This window comes from Bactrocera neohumeralis, chromosome 4 (genome assembly GCF_024586455.1).
Source record: "Bactrocera neohumeralis isolate Rockhampton chromosome 4, APGP_CSIRO_Bneo_wtdbg2-racon-allhic-juicebox.fasta_v2, whole genome shotgun sequence".
NCBI lineage: Eukaryota > Metazoa > Arthropoda > Insecta > Diptera > Tephritidae > Bactrocera > Bactrocera neohumeralis.
Window position 1 is genome coordinate 26122758 of NC_065921.1, and position 13790 is coordinate 26136547.

A 13790-nucleotide genomic window follows, 5' to 3' on the forward strand; every position below is an offset into this window, starting at 1 on the left:
TAAATTTTCGTTTGAATGCCTTATGCATTTTAATAAAGTTAATTCGGTGGGTTTGGCCAACGGTGCTTGCAACTAATGCAGCTACTTAGGTTGCCTGAGTTGCTTACTTGCCTGCTTAGGTAAACGTTTTGAGGTCGCACTTGTGTGGTCTGTTGGGAAAATTTCTGAAAATTTTCGAATAAATGCTTGCATTCAAAATTAGTTACAACTGAGATAAGCAAAATCAACAATATCATTACGTAATAGATTCTGAGAAACGCTGATAAACTCGTTCTTTTGTACCAGAAATTTAAGCTACACCAAAAGGTGCGGCTGACGGACGTCGTCTATTTACAAAACGGTTCAATCAAACTGAGGTATTAGGTGCGTATCTCAGTTCTCGTTGGTTTAATGAAAATGCAATTTTGTTGTAAGAAAATGATTACAAATAAATTATTCCAAATACTGCCTAACGCTAGTCATAACTTTTTCCCAACTTCTGAGTCATACCATGTGCCATCGAACGGAACAAGTAATAATCGAACAGTGCAATATCTAGAGAATAAAGCGGCTGGGATAGGACTTTTCATTTGCATAAATGTTTTTCGGTAGTTTTTACCGGGTTTGTTAACGTGAGGTCGAACGTTAATCACTTTTTCGCGCCTGACTTAGGATTGAAATCATAAAGAGTCCAAGTTCTCTGTTTCTAAAGCATACCCAGCGCATGTTGTCGCTTTAAAAGGCTTGGCGGTTGATTCCCATTACTGAAGCAAGCTCTGCTTGCGTTCCACACGGATCCTCATCGAGTAAGGTCACCAATTCACCGACTTCGACGATTTTTGACCTACCTTCACGTGGGCTTTGAAGCGACGAAACCAATCATGTCACTTTGTTTCACTTGGGACAACACCACCGTAAACTTTTCTGAAGTTTCCAATGTGCTTCAGCCGCCGACTGAAAGAACAAAAAGAACACTCCCCGCGAATGATGAATATTTGGACATATTCGCACAATCAAAAGTGTGTCATAAGTATATAAACAAAATCAATAATGTGAAAACGCAGTTTCTTTTTCAAATGTCTAGGTTAAGTTTATCACGTTTTGGATGTATCAAAACCACTGACTGCTGGAAACATCTATTAACAAACAGCAGGAACTTGATAGCGAACTTAATACTTACAATTTGAGTCCACGATAAAAGAGCTACAATACAAATTTTGGGAACGCCTCAAATGAAGATCTTTATAATTTGCGATGTCTATGGTAAACGAACTCAGCCATTCGGTTCTTTTGCGCAATTTGGTGCCAGTGGAGGTCTGCCCCATGCTTTGCTTCCATCAACGGGAGCTGCATGGCACACTTTCAAGGTTGGAACTCGGACGACATGACCTAGCCAGCGTAGTAGCTGTCCTTTTACTCACTGAGCTATATCAATTTCGTCGTATAACTCATACAGCTTCAAAGATTTATGGTCCACTGTTCAAAGTAGTGCGCAAAACCTTTCTCTCGTCTCTTCAGACGCCGACATCGACGCTTATGCAGTGCTATATGGTGAACGCAGAGGAGTACAAATATTGAGCGTTTTGTCAGGTTCGTTTTCGGACCATCGAGAGAGAACTTTACTTTTCAATTACCTACTCAGTCCAAAGTATCACCTGTTGGCAAGAGTTATGCTGCGTCGGATTTCGTGTCTGACATTATTAGAGTTGATGAATACACGATCAAATAATTTGCAAAGCAGCTTTTTCTTGTTGGTTGATTTATATACGTAACATTTCTGTCAGCGGTTGGCCGGTGGTTTTCCTCCCTTTTCTAAGTCAACCAAAAAATATGAATTTTTACATTTTGCCATATTTTTTCCGAACGGTTAATAGGTTTTTTTATGTGTTATTTTATGGTGCAAGTTGGATAAGAATTTTACATGATCTCTAACTTTTAGAAACAAATTTTGAATATTAGTTGCAACAAGACCAACTTGGGTCCTTCGTTCGTTGGTAGTGTTAGTTCAGACGTCCAACCACTGCGCCATGCCAACGCGTCTGCTATCTTGGTAAAAATAATGACTAGTATTACGACTGCTTCAGAAAGGCAAACAAATGGGACCATAGGTGATCCAAATCGAAGCTAACGACGTCTTCTATTGCTTTGTTTTTACGGATAGAAGGAATTATAGTGGAAACAACGATTTCACGTTTTTAAATAAAAATCTCACCACATTGCGACTTTTCACGCATATATTGAAGCAAGAAATAGAGGAATAACGAGTTAATTTGTGAAAATTCGAGTCGCCGTGATATCTCAATGCGGGCTAATGTTTCTTACAGCAGTGTGAGTTATGGAAGTAACTTTGATCTGACTGTCGTAAATTTGGCTTTCTCAGTGGAAATTTTCGATAAGGAGCTTTCAAGAGCTGCTATTATTAAAAATTTAAGGACGAAGAGCTTGAGATGCTGCTACGTAAATTCCTATAGTTATATTATATAATATAATTTAGATATTGTAAGTTTTGAATAGCCAATCGTTGAAGATGAATTTTCTGTTCCACTACAGTTTTGGGAAATCCAAATGGATATAATGCGACTAGAGAATAATATAGATAATATATCTCTTATGCAGAGAGAGGACGGAAGAAGTAAATTTAGCGATTGAAACTTAAGTGGGATCTGCCTAATTTAAAAAATAGGAGATGATCAAACAGGCTGTTCTCAACCTAAAGGGGTGAATATGGTTTTAAAGGTAAGCTAGTTAAACATATTGTAGATCACCCCCAATTTGGACCCTATTAAATTAGGAAGATATCCTATATTTGTCTATTTGGAAAAAGAAGCGCTTGATTTACTACATTTTGCTGGTAACCGAAATTTTAGCTCTGGCGACAAAACAAAGCCTTATGGGATACTCTGCTGGAACAGTACATAGTAAAGACTCTACTTTATAGGAAAGTATAGCTCCACTATCACTCTACAGGCCAGCAATTAATTAGATGACACAACGTTGGAACTTATGGAATTTTTGGCCAAAACCGTCACATGTTGTACTGCTGCAATCGTAGTGATCCTACCGGAAAATTATTTTGTCGTAGTACCCGATTTAGTACTGATGATACCATAGCCAAGTATATTATGTTCTATGGGGTATTTGTGGTAAGAACCCTAGAAAAAAAAGACCGTTCTTGAAAGTAAGCTCCGCAACGTTTAAGGACACTAAGATCCACTGTTGCATACCATTATGCATATAGTGATATCATCAGGGAGGATGGAGTTATGTGTAGAAGTTCACGCAAGTGAGAAAAGTTCTCTGATCGCCATTCACTTGGGAGTGGCCAGAAACGATTCTTTTACACATGGCTCAAGCAGCTCACTACTTCCGGTCTTTGATCAAGTATCCTCTGGGTAGCCCAAGAACATCCGTTCGAAGGCGAAACATTCCCTACATAGGGTTGTGCGCTGGGCTTGGGACCCGCCACGTAAACAACAATACCAATGAAAAAGTAGAAACAGCCTCGGATGAGAGACCCCCCTTTTGATGACGAGCATGGCAAACGGAATAAGGACTACGATTTGAGGGCATGCACCTGGAATGTCCGGACCCTTAATTGGAAAGGTGCCGCTGCCCAGCTGGTTGATGTCCTCGTAAAGACAAAGGCTGACATCACCGCCGTCCAAGAAATGCGATGGACGGGACAAGGACAAAGACGAGTAGGTCCTTGTGACATTTACTACAGTGGCCATATAAAGGAGCGCAAGTTTGGTGTGGGATTCGTGGTGGGAGAGAGACTCCGTCGCCGAGTACTATCATTCACTCCGGTGAATGAACGTCTAGCCACAATCCGCATCAAAGCGAGGTTCTTCAACATATCGCTGATTTGCGCCCACGCTCCGACGGAAGAGAAGGACGATGTGACCAAAGATGCCTTCTATGAGCGCTTGGCGCGCGCTTATGAGAGCTGCCCCCGCCACGATGTCAAAATCGTGCTTGGCGACTTTAACGCCAGGGTGGGCAAAGAAGGTATATTTGGCACTACGGTCGGTAAATTCAGCCTCCACGACGAAACATCCCCAAATGGGTTGAGGCTGATTGACTTCGCCGGGGCCCGAAATATGGTTATCTGTAGTACTAGATTCCAGCATAAGAAGATTCATCAAGCTACCTGGCTGTCTCCGGATCGAAAAACTACCAACCAGATCGATCATGTTGTGATAGATGGAAGACACGTCTCCAGTGTTTTAGATGTGCGTGCGCTCCGAGGTCCTAACATCGACTCGGACCACTATTTTGTTGCAGCTAAGATTCGCACTCGCCTCTGCGCAGCACAAATCGCACGCCAACAAACACAAGGAAGGTTCGACGTCGAGAAGCTGCAATCACAACAGACAGCCGAACGATTTTCTACTCGGCTTGCACTCCTGCTCTCTGAGAGCACTAGTCAACAACTCGGTATAAGGGAACTGTGGGACGGCATTTCAAATTCCTTACGTACAGCTGCAACCGAAACCATTGGTTTTCGGAAAGAGCAAAAGAACAGCTGGTACGACGAGGATTGCCGTGTCGCAGCGGAGAGAAAACAGGCTGCCTACCTCGCAACGTTACGATCGACCACAACACGAGTGGGATGGGATAGATACTGAGACTTGAAGAGGGAAGCGAGACGCATTTGCAGACAGAAGAAGAAAGAGGCCGAAATGCGTGAGTTCGAAGAGCTTGATAAGCTGGCCGACTGGGGTAATGCTCGAAAATTCTACGAAAAAATGCGGGGGCTTACAGAAGGTTTCAAGACCGGAGCATACTCTTGTAGAACCCTCAAAGGTGATCTAGTCACTGATGCCCAGAGCATAGTTAAATTATGGAGGGAACACTGCTCCAGCCTGCTGAATGGCAGTGAACGCACAACACCAGGAGAAGGAGAACCCGATTCCCCAATCGATGACGATGGATTCCATTACCCGACCATGAAGAAGTTCGAATAGCAATTGCCCGCCTCAAGAACAACAAAGCGGCAGGGGCCGACGGATTGCCGGCCGAGCTATTCAAACACGGCGGCGAAGAACTAATAGGGAGCATGCATCAGCTTCTTTGTAAAATATGGTCGGACGAGAGCATGCCAAACGATTGGAATTTAAGTGTGCTATGCCCAATCCTTAAAAAAGGAGACCCCACAATCTGCGCCAACTACCGTGGGATTAGCCTCCTCAACATCGCATATAAGGTTCTATCGAGCGTATTGTGCGAAAGATTAAAGCCCAGCGTCAACAAACTGATTGGACCTTATCAGTGTGGCTTTAGACCTGGCAAATCAACAACCGACCAGATATTCATCATGCGCCAAATCTTGGAAAAGACCCGTGAAAGGAGAATCGACACACACCACCTCTTCGTCGATTTCAAAGCTGCTTTCGACAGCACGAAAAGGAGCTGCCTTTATGCCGCGATGTCTGAATTTGGTATCCCCGCAAAACTAATACGGCTGTGTAAACTGACGTTGAGCAACACGAAAAGCTCCGTCAGGATCCAACCTCTCCGAGCCGTTCGATACCAAACGAGGTTTCAGACAGGGCGACTCTATCGTGCGACTTCTTGCTCCTGGAGAAAATAGTTCGAGCTGCAGAACTAAACAGAGAAGGTACCATATTCTATAAGAGTGTACAGCTGCTGGCGTATGCCGACGATACTGATATCATCGGCCTCAACACCCGCGCCGTTAGTTCTGCTTTCTCTAGGCTGGACAAGGAAGCACAGAAAGTGGGTCTGGTAGTGAACGAGGGCAAAACGAAATATCTCCTGTCATCAAACAAACATTCGTCGCACTCGCTACTCACGTCACTTTGACAGTATAACTTTGAAGTCGTAGATAATTTCGATCTGCCAGCGGAAACACCACCAACAATGTCAGCCTAGAAATCCAACGCTGGCTTGCCAACAGGTGCTACTTCGACTAGTAGGCAATTGAGAGGCCAAACTCTAGTCGCTGCTATTAGTGAATGGAAACAACAACGGAGTCGACGTTGCGAGTTTTTTCGAGAAAAGTTCTGCCCTTTGCGCGTTAGCCACGGCGAATACCGCATTCGATGGAACGATGTGTACTGACGACATCGACATAGTTCAGATAAAGACAGCGGCTACGCGTAAGCGGTGTCTACGCCAATTAAGAAGAAGATATCATCAGAAGATCTATGGCCGCTAAGGTTGATATCAGACTCAGGGAATCTGCGTTTCTAAATGAAGACATGTCTGAACATTCGGAAATCCTCGCACACTTTAAATTTATACTGGATCCTTAAAGGTAAAAAGGAGGGGCCCAGGTATTAATAGAATGCGAACGGGCCGGTGTTCACTTCTCCATGTCTGTTCTACTATTGGATTCCTGGGCTTCCCGGAAGCTTGGTTAGCGCTGGGCTACCATCGGTTCATGCACTGTCGCAAACTCTTTTGGGCCAATATCCATCATAAGAGATCCAGTCAGCTGCAGAAACGGTAAGGAGGAAGATTGTCGCAAGACGCTTTGCCAACTTATAAGATCGAATGTAGAAGTTCTGTATGTTTTTGGCTTTACAAAGGACTGCATATAATATTCCAAGTGCGTGATCTGGATCAGCCTGAATTGAATCTAACCCGATTGAGCCTATGGGTTTTGAACTCGAATAATTTCAAAACTGTTTATCTGTATGTGCTTTTTCAGCTGATTTTTCAATGTTTGCCTTAAAATTTTCCATTTCATCGTCATTATCATCGTAATCCCATTAAATTCCAACATAATCCCGTCAAATGCGAAAGTGAAAGGCATCATTCAATTATTTGCCTCGACTGAATTTTAAAATGATAAGCGCGTAAGTATATTACGAGTATAATTGCATTGCTGAATGGAGTGTGTTAACAACGCGATGACTGGGAATACACGAGACAAGCGCAAGACGCACAGAGTGCAATAGCCACTTACTTGGAGTATGGATATAGACATATATAAATACTAATATATGTGTGCGCTATAGATGTCCGCCTGTTGCGCTGTCTGAACGCCCGCTTGCCGATTAGCAGCATGCAACCAGACAGTGTGACTGTGTGTGCGCGTGTGGTAAGTACCACCAACTTTTAAGTGAATGAGTGGGTATCAGAAGTCCAACACTTGACACATTGAAATGTAGTAAATCCTGTTCGATATGTCCGCAGCGAACGCACTTCAAAGATGATGGCTTTGGGGAATAGGCGGCGACGGCAGCGAAAACGCTGGCGGTGGCGGCGGTGTTGGTGATAATGGTGCTTCGAAGTGCAGGCGTGTATAGTAGAGTAATGCCAGCGTATTTGTTGTTGTTGCTGTTGTGGGGGTTACGAGTGGCCACAGTGACAGCAATCACAGTTCCTAATCGAAAATGTCGCGCGTGCGCGCGCACACAAGCGTTCATACGCACGTGCATAAGCAGAGCGCCAGCAGCGGCGCGCGGCGCGGTGTAAGTGCGACTTAAGAAGTTGTTGGTGAAAAATTGCATGTCTGCGCGTGAATTATAAAAACAAATAACTGCATATGAAATGCGAGCTTGTTTGCCAAAAGATATATTGAACTTAGCGGACCTATGACAACGCCGTGACATACGCGCGCACGCCCGCCGCTTACTCCATTGCGCTTGGAAGGGATTTGCGATTGCGTCTGGCGCTGACACATTTAGTGCTTTTCGGACATGTACAATGCGCGCTGGCAAATGTTGACAGCTCGCGCGACATGAGCGACACTACAAACACTGCAAATGTGTCTGCACATGTCGTCACCGCCAGCGGCGCGGCTAACCGCGCTACCGTCATCCAACGCCAGTCTGCGTCGCCACGCTTTTAATGGCCGCAATAAAATTTACTTTAATTGCATTTCATCGTTTTTCGCATAAAAGACGCGCGCGCGCGCAAGTAAATTTGATTGTAAATTAGTCCTTTGTCTGGTAAGCGTATTGCTGCGCGCTATTAGCGCTTATGGCAGACATGCCGCGCTACACCTCTACGCCTGCTTGTGCGCTTCAACTTCGTTTATTTTATTGCACATTTCTTATTTAATTGTTACGCATGTAGCGCGCGGTTGCATGCAACATATTGTATTAAAATGCATTTGACCCAACATGCTGAGAGGGCAACATACGCGCGCGCGCACACACACGCCACACAAGCTTTCATGCAAATAAAAAATCATGCGGCAAAGAATCTGTTCACGCTCATTTGCCATGTAATCGATACCCCAGCAGCTTTCGTGTTGCCTCCATGTCGGCTTCTGGCATTCGCCACAGCTACTGTCTGGCACTGCCCCGTTTGAACGTGTTTGTATGTATGTATGTGTGCAGCTGTTGCATGTTGAAGAAAATCACGGTTGTGCGCTTTGCGCATGGGCAAATGTACCGCACACAGCGACGCGCCGGTTAGCGACGAGTGCGGATGCATGTGGTGTGCGTCGAATGTGGCAAGTAACACGTCGGTAGCGGAACTTGCAGCTACTTTGGATGTTGCACATCCAAAACAAATGGCAGGCGACCCGAATACACTATGTGGCAGGGGACACATACCGTGCTGGAAACGTGCTAAACCGCCAGCGAGAAAATGCTGTTAGGTGGAGAAAGATTAATATGAATTTAAGGCTAGGAACGTTGTCCTCAAGTAGTAGGTAATCAAGCGTCTTGGTGGAATATATAAAATTATCACCTTAGCTAGGTTTAAAGAGTTCTAGATTCCGGCATAGCGGCTCGATCTCTAGAATCTCACAAAACATAGCTATATTATAACAGATTCTCTGCGGCAAATATTCAAACTATAAAATTCTGGATATACATACAATATCCCTGGTTCGCAGAAAAGCTGATTAAAAACTGTTATTGTTGTTGTAATATAATTACATCAGTTCTAATGGCCCCAGATTTAGATAGTCGCAATCCCAATGTACTTAGATATTATTTCATCGAACTAAAAGAAAGGCTCCAAAAATAGCGATCTGATCAGTCGAGGGATCTGAAAAGTTACTCTAAACGCTACAAACTCGCCTATAAGCTTCTGACTTCTAAATTTGGTGAAAAGTTAAGCAAAGAACTGATGAATTCTAGGGCATCCCTTATATATTGCCAGATCCGCTGGAAACTTGATTCAGTGACTGTATACCGAAAGTTTTATTGGATAGTTTACCCAAAAGGGTATAATACCGAGATATATAGGGTTTGTCCGGAAAATAATAGCACTGATTTTCTTCCACCACGACGGTACTTGCGCGTACCGACTGGATTCGGTAGAGGGCGTTCCGAGCTAACAAACGAGCGGTCAGTTGGCTCCGAGCACCTGGAGAGTCAAGACAAACATTTTCGCGCGACGTGTTTCTGTGAGTCGTGCAAGCCGAAAATGCAGCGTTCGTTAGAGTAGAGATACGGGATTAAATTCTATGTGAAACTCGGTAAATCAGCGACAGAGACGTTTGATATGATCAAGCAGGCTTAATCAGATTTTGTTTTAGCAAGAAATGGTGTGTTTCGGTGGCAAGAGGCCTTTTTGGAGGACCGTGAAGAGTTCGCTGATGAGTCCGGAAGAATGAGCAAATCCAAAGTGAAAACGGTGTTCATTGTTTTTTTTTTTTTGACATCAAAGGCATCGTCCACTATGAATTTGTTCCTCCTAGACAAACCGTCAACGCCAAGTTTTACTTGGGACTCCTCAAAAACAAGACAACGCAGCTGATTGGAAGTTGCACCACGACAACACGCCAACTCATACCGCCTTTCTTGTGAACAGCTATCTAACCAAGGCCGGCATTCCAACGCTTCCGCAGCCGTCCTACAGCCCAGATGTCGCCGCCGGACTTTTTTTGTTTTCTTGTCTGAAAAGGCCGATGAAAGGCAAGCATTTTGAAACGACAGAGGGCATCAAAGCAGCATGCACCTCGGCTCTCAAGGCTATTCCGGAGAAAGCCTTAGGTGACGCCTTCAATGCTTGGAAATCGCGCTGGCAGCGCTGCAACGACGCAGAAGGAGCCCATTTTAAAATTTTTATAAAATTGTAACGATTGATTCAATAAATTTTTTTAAATCGACTCATCAAAGGGGATAATTTCATATGACAAAAGTTGCTTCTTTTACCCAAGAAACTAAAAGCAATTCTTGTCAAATAATACTGTAAGTCTATGGAAATATGGATTAAGTGTAAGAAATCTTGTATTAGGCCGCGATAGGAGAATTTATCATACCGAAGCTGAAGAATATATTTTTTTCCGCCATTGTTGGAAGGGTAATTACAATGTCGGCAGGGTTCAATGCAAACGATTTAGGTTCTCCGTAGAACTTAGCAATAAAAAAATTAAATTTAAACATTGCTGACCCTAAAAGAATATATAAAACTAAAAATGTTGTTAAGTCAAAGGAAACATCTGAATATTTTTTCCATTTGACCGAAAAGCGTTCATCATAACCTCATTCTTGCTCCAATGGGTCGAAATAAGTATCACAGATTGCATGCGCAAAAGTTTGCCTGATATGAATGCATATAATAACGAATATACATATATATATATATATATATGTAAGTAATATTATATTTATTTATGTTATCATGTCACCTCTGCTTTAGTTCCTTATCCCGGTTTTGGTCTTGTGGAAATGCGTGCGTTCCTATCTTTGGTGCTTCTTCATGCGAAATAAGTCAGGAAAGCCACATGAATTGGTAACATGAGTCGCTGCCATCAAACATGTTCCGCCACTGACAACTCCTTCCTGTCCCCTACCCCGTTCGCCATACAAACCAATTCATGCTGGGTGGAAGCATTTGGTGGCATGCAACGCAACGATTAACGCAGTGAAAAGCAGAGCATGATGAAGGAGAAAAATACAATCGTCCGCATTGTTGTTGTAATTGCATGTTGTTGCACGAGTGTTCTTGTGTTTAAATCGTGAATGATTCGCCTGGTTCAACGCGTACGCAGTAAACAGAACAGAACGACAACAAGCGCTGCAGCGGGAACATCAGCAACAACAATAGCAACAAAAGTGGCAACAACAATAACAATAAAAGTGGCAACAACATTAAAAGCAGCTACAGCAGCAGCAATTAGTTGCAGTTATCTTGCATGTTGCCCGACTTTGACGGCAGCAGCTCCAGCAGCTGGCTCTAATGAAAACCCCCACTAAATACGACTTAAGCAGCGTTGCATTTAACAAAGCGAGCAAGCGAGTAGTAGAATGAACCCATGTGTGGTAATAAGACCATAAGATAGCTGCAAGCTTTCCCTCTGGCTCCAGCCAACACGGTATGAAGTAACACTGCATGCTGGAAGACATGGAAGACTAGAACAAAAGGCTATGTGTGGCCGCAGAGTGAAAACCGATACGCTCATGTTAATATATGTGAATGGAAAAGATTTGAAGCAGCTTTCTAATCATAGCCACTTAAAGCATAATAAAATTATGTGAGCATATCCCGGTAATCTAGTAATTCGTTTAGAATATGTTATGTGCGAGCTTTGCATTTTCATAGTCAAACAAAGTACAGTGGGGAGTTTACGCTTTAAAGGAAGCCATCCATGTCCTCTCTGTACGACACTGTGCACCTGATGAAGTTCTACAATACAAAAAGTTTGTTTTGCAACCTCCGAGGCATCGTCAAGAAACCCGGGACTGATGTTGTGATTCTTGTTTTATAAAAAGCCTTACATTTGCATAGAAGATGTCCTGTAGTCTCTTCTTCTTCTACCGATTTATTCATTAATCCATTCATGCCACATTTGCCTGCTTGTTCAGCAAGTAAGGGATTGACTCCACCAAGACGCAGCTATAACTGTAACATGTTTGTTTAAATATCTATAAGTAGCCTGAGACATATAAATTCTATCTTGCAAGACACTGCAGTGGTCTGGTAGACGGAAAGCGATTCTGGTATCAAATTATGCTGAAAAGACACCATCTTCCACTCGATTATCTAGTTCGGACCCATCCGTAAAGATACTCCTCCCTGTGTCGCTGTCCATCTCACTCCTATCCCACACTTCTCGGAATGGGAAGGCAATATTTGGTACTAAATTTAAGTTTACTTCTTAAGATTTTGAAAATCCGTGGTAATACAAACTATCTTAGAATGCCCCTTGTTCGGATAGGAAGATTCATTCATTCTAAGAGTCAGTTACACGAGGCGTCAGTCCTCATTTGTGCCTCACGCTCTTTTTACAGTTGATTAATGCTGTGGCTGCTTTTTCAGTTTGGCTTCTATAAGAGCATCCTTTAGCTTACTTTCTCTCGTATTTATAGTCTAGTCCCATTTATTGGATGATCTAAGAACGTACACAAAGAAGAGGATGAGAAATCCGGCCAAATATTCCACACTGGCGTTTTAGGTTAGGTTAGGTAAGATGGCTGATCAAAGATCCCACGTAGACTAACAAATTAGTCCTTTGTGATGCCATTGGCGTTTTACTTGTGACTTTGAACATTGATGACAATAAATTCTAAAATATGAAAAACCTATTTCCAGAGAAAAAATTTTAAAAAGTCCTTTCATCTTAATTTGTCTCTGGACTGCTGCCTTTAGTGGTTTCTTAATCCAGGATTTGGCCTTTTAATGGCTACTGAGGGCTTGCTGGAACTCATTGAAAGAAATAGTCTGGGCCTTTATCCAACGTATGATGAAGCTCTTGATTTTCATTAGGGAATGTGAAATATACTCCTGCGGTTCAGCTTTAGTACTTTGAAATGCAACTGTTGTTGGTTTTCATTTAGTATAGGTAATTGTTTCAGCATGTCTTTTTACGACGGTAAGACTTCGAGAGACTATAAGATTTAAACTTCACTAATACCACTCCGGTGTCTGCAGAATATCCACTCAGGATCAGTCTTACATCAAGAAAATGTATATAACGTACCGTTACTACTCCCAATGGTTACATTACAGCCGACTTTTTATATGGCTCGTAAGACAAAACGCCCTTACGGCTTGTCATTTAGTCCTACTAGAACGAATTTTATACTTAACAGAAAAGAGGCAAAGCAAATGTTTGTAAATTAACTCGCCAGTCCTTCTTGATATATCTTTTTCTTCTGCTTTCTTGGCGTCAATTGGCACTGGAGATTCCAAGTGTTGCCAGGTCCTTCTCCACCTGGTCTTTTCAACGGAGTAGAGCTCTTCCTCTGCTTCCCCTGGCGGGTACTGCGTCGAATACTCTCAGAGCTGAAGTGTTTTAATCTTAATTCGTAATACTATGGCAATGTCATCGTGTATTTCGTACTGCTTATTGTTCCATCGACTGCGGCTTTCACTGTTGCAAATGCAAACGCGCACAGAACGATAAATCGTCTGCAGAACTTTTCTTTCGAAAATTCGTAACGCCGACTCATCAGATGTTGTCATCGTCCATGCCTCCTCCATATAGCTGGACGGGGATGATGAGTGACTTGTAGAATTTGGTCTTTGTTCTTCGAAAGAAGACTTTACTTCTCAATTGCCTACTCAGTCTGAAGTAGCACCTGTTGGCAGGAGTTATTCTGCGTTGGATTTCAATGTTGACGCTGTTGTTGATATTAATGCTGATTCCAACATAGACGAAATTATCTACAACTTCAAAGTATCATCATTACTGCTATATTCCGGATGGTGATATCAGGCTGTTTTCATTTGACTTTGTATCTAGCTCATGGATGCCTAACGGAATCGGTGTCTATCAGCAATGCGTTGTTGCTGGGCCAATCCATAAAAACCAAATATCAAATGAATCCAGAGAGAAGTCATTTACTTCTGTAAATTTCCAACTTTGAAAAGAGACGATAGCTGACCGGTATGAACACAGTTTCTAACAGCTGAGTTCCTCAGGCATCATCACTACC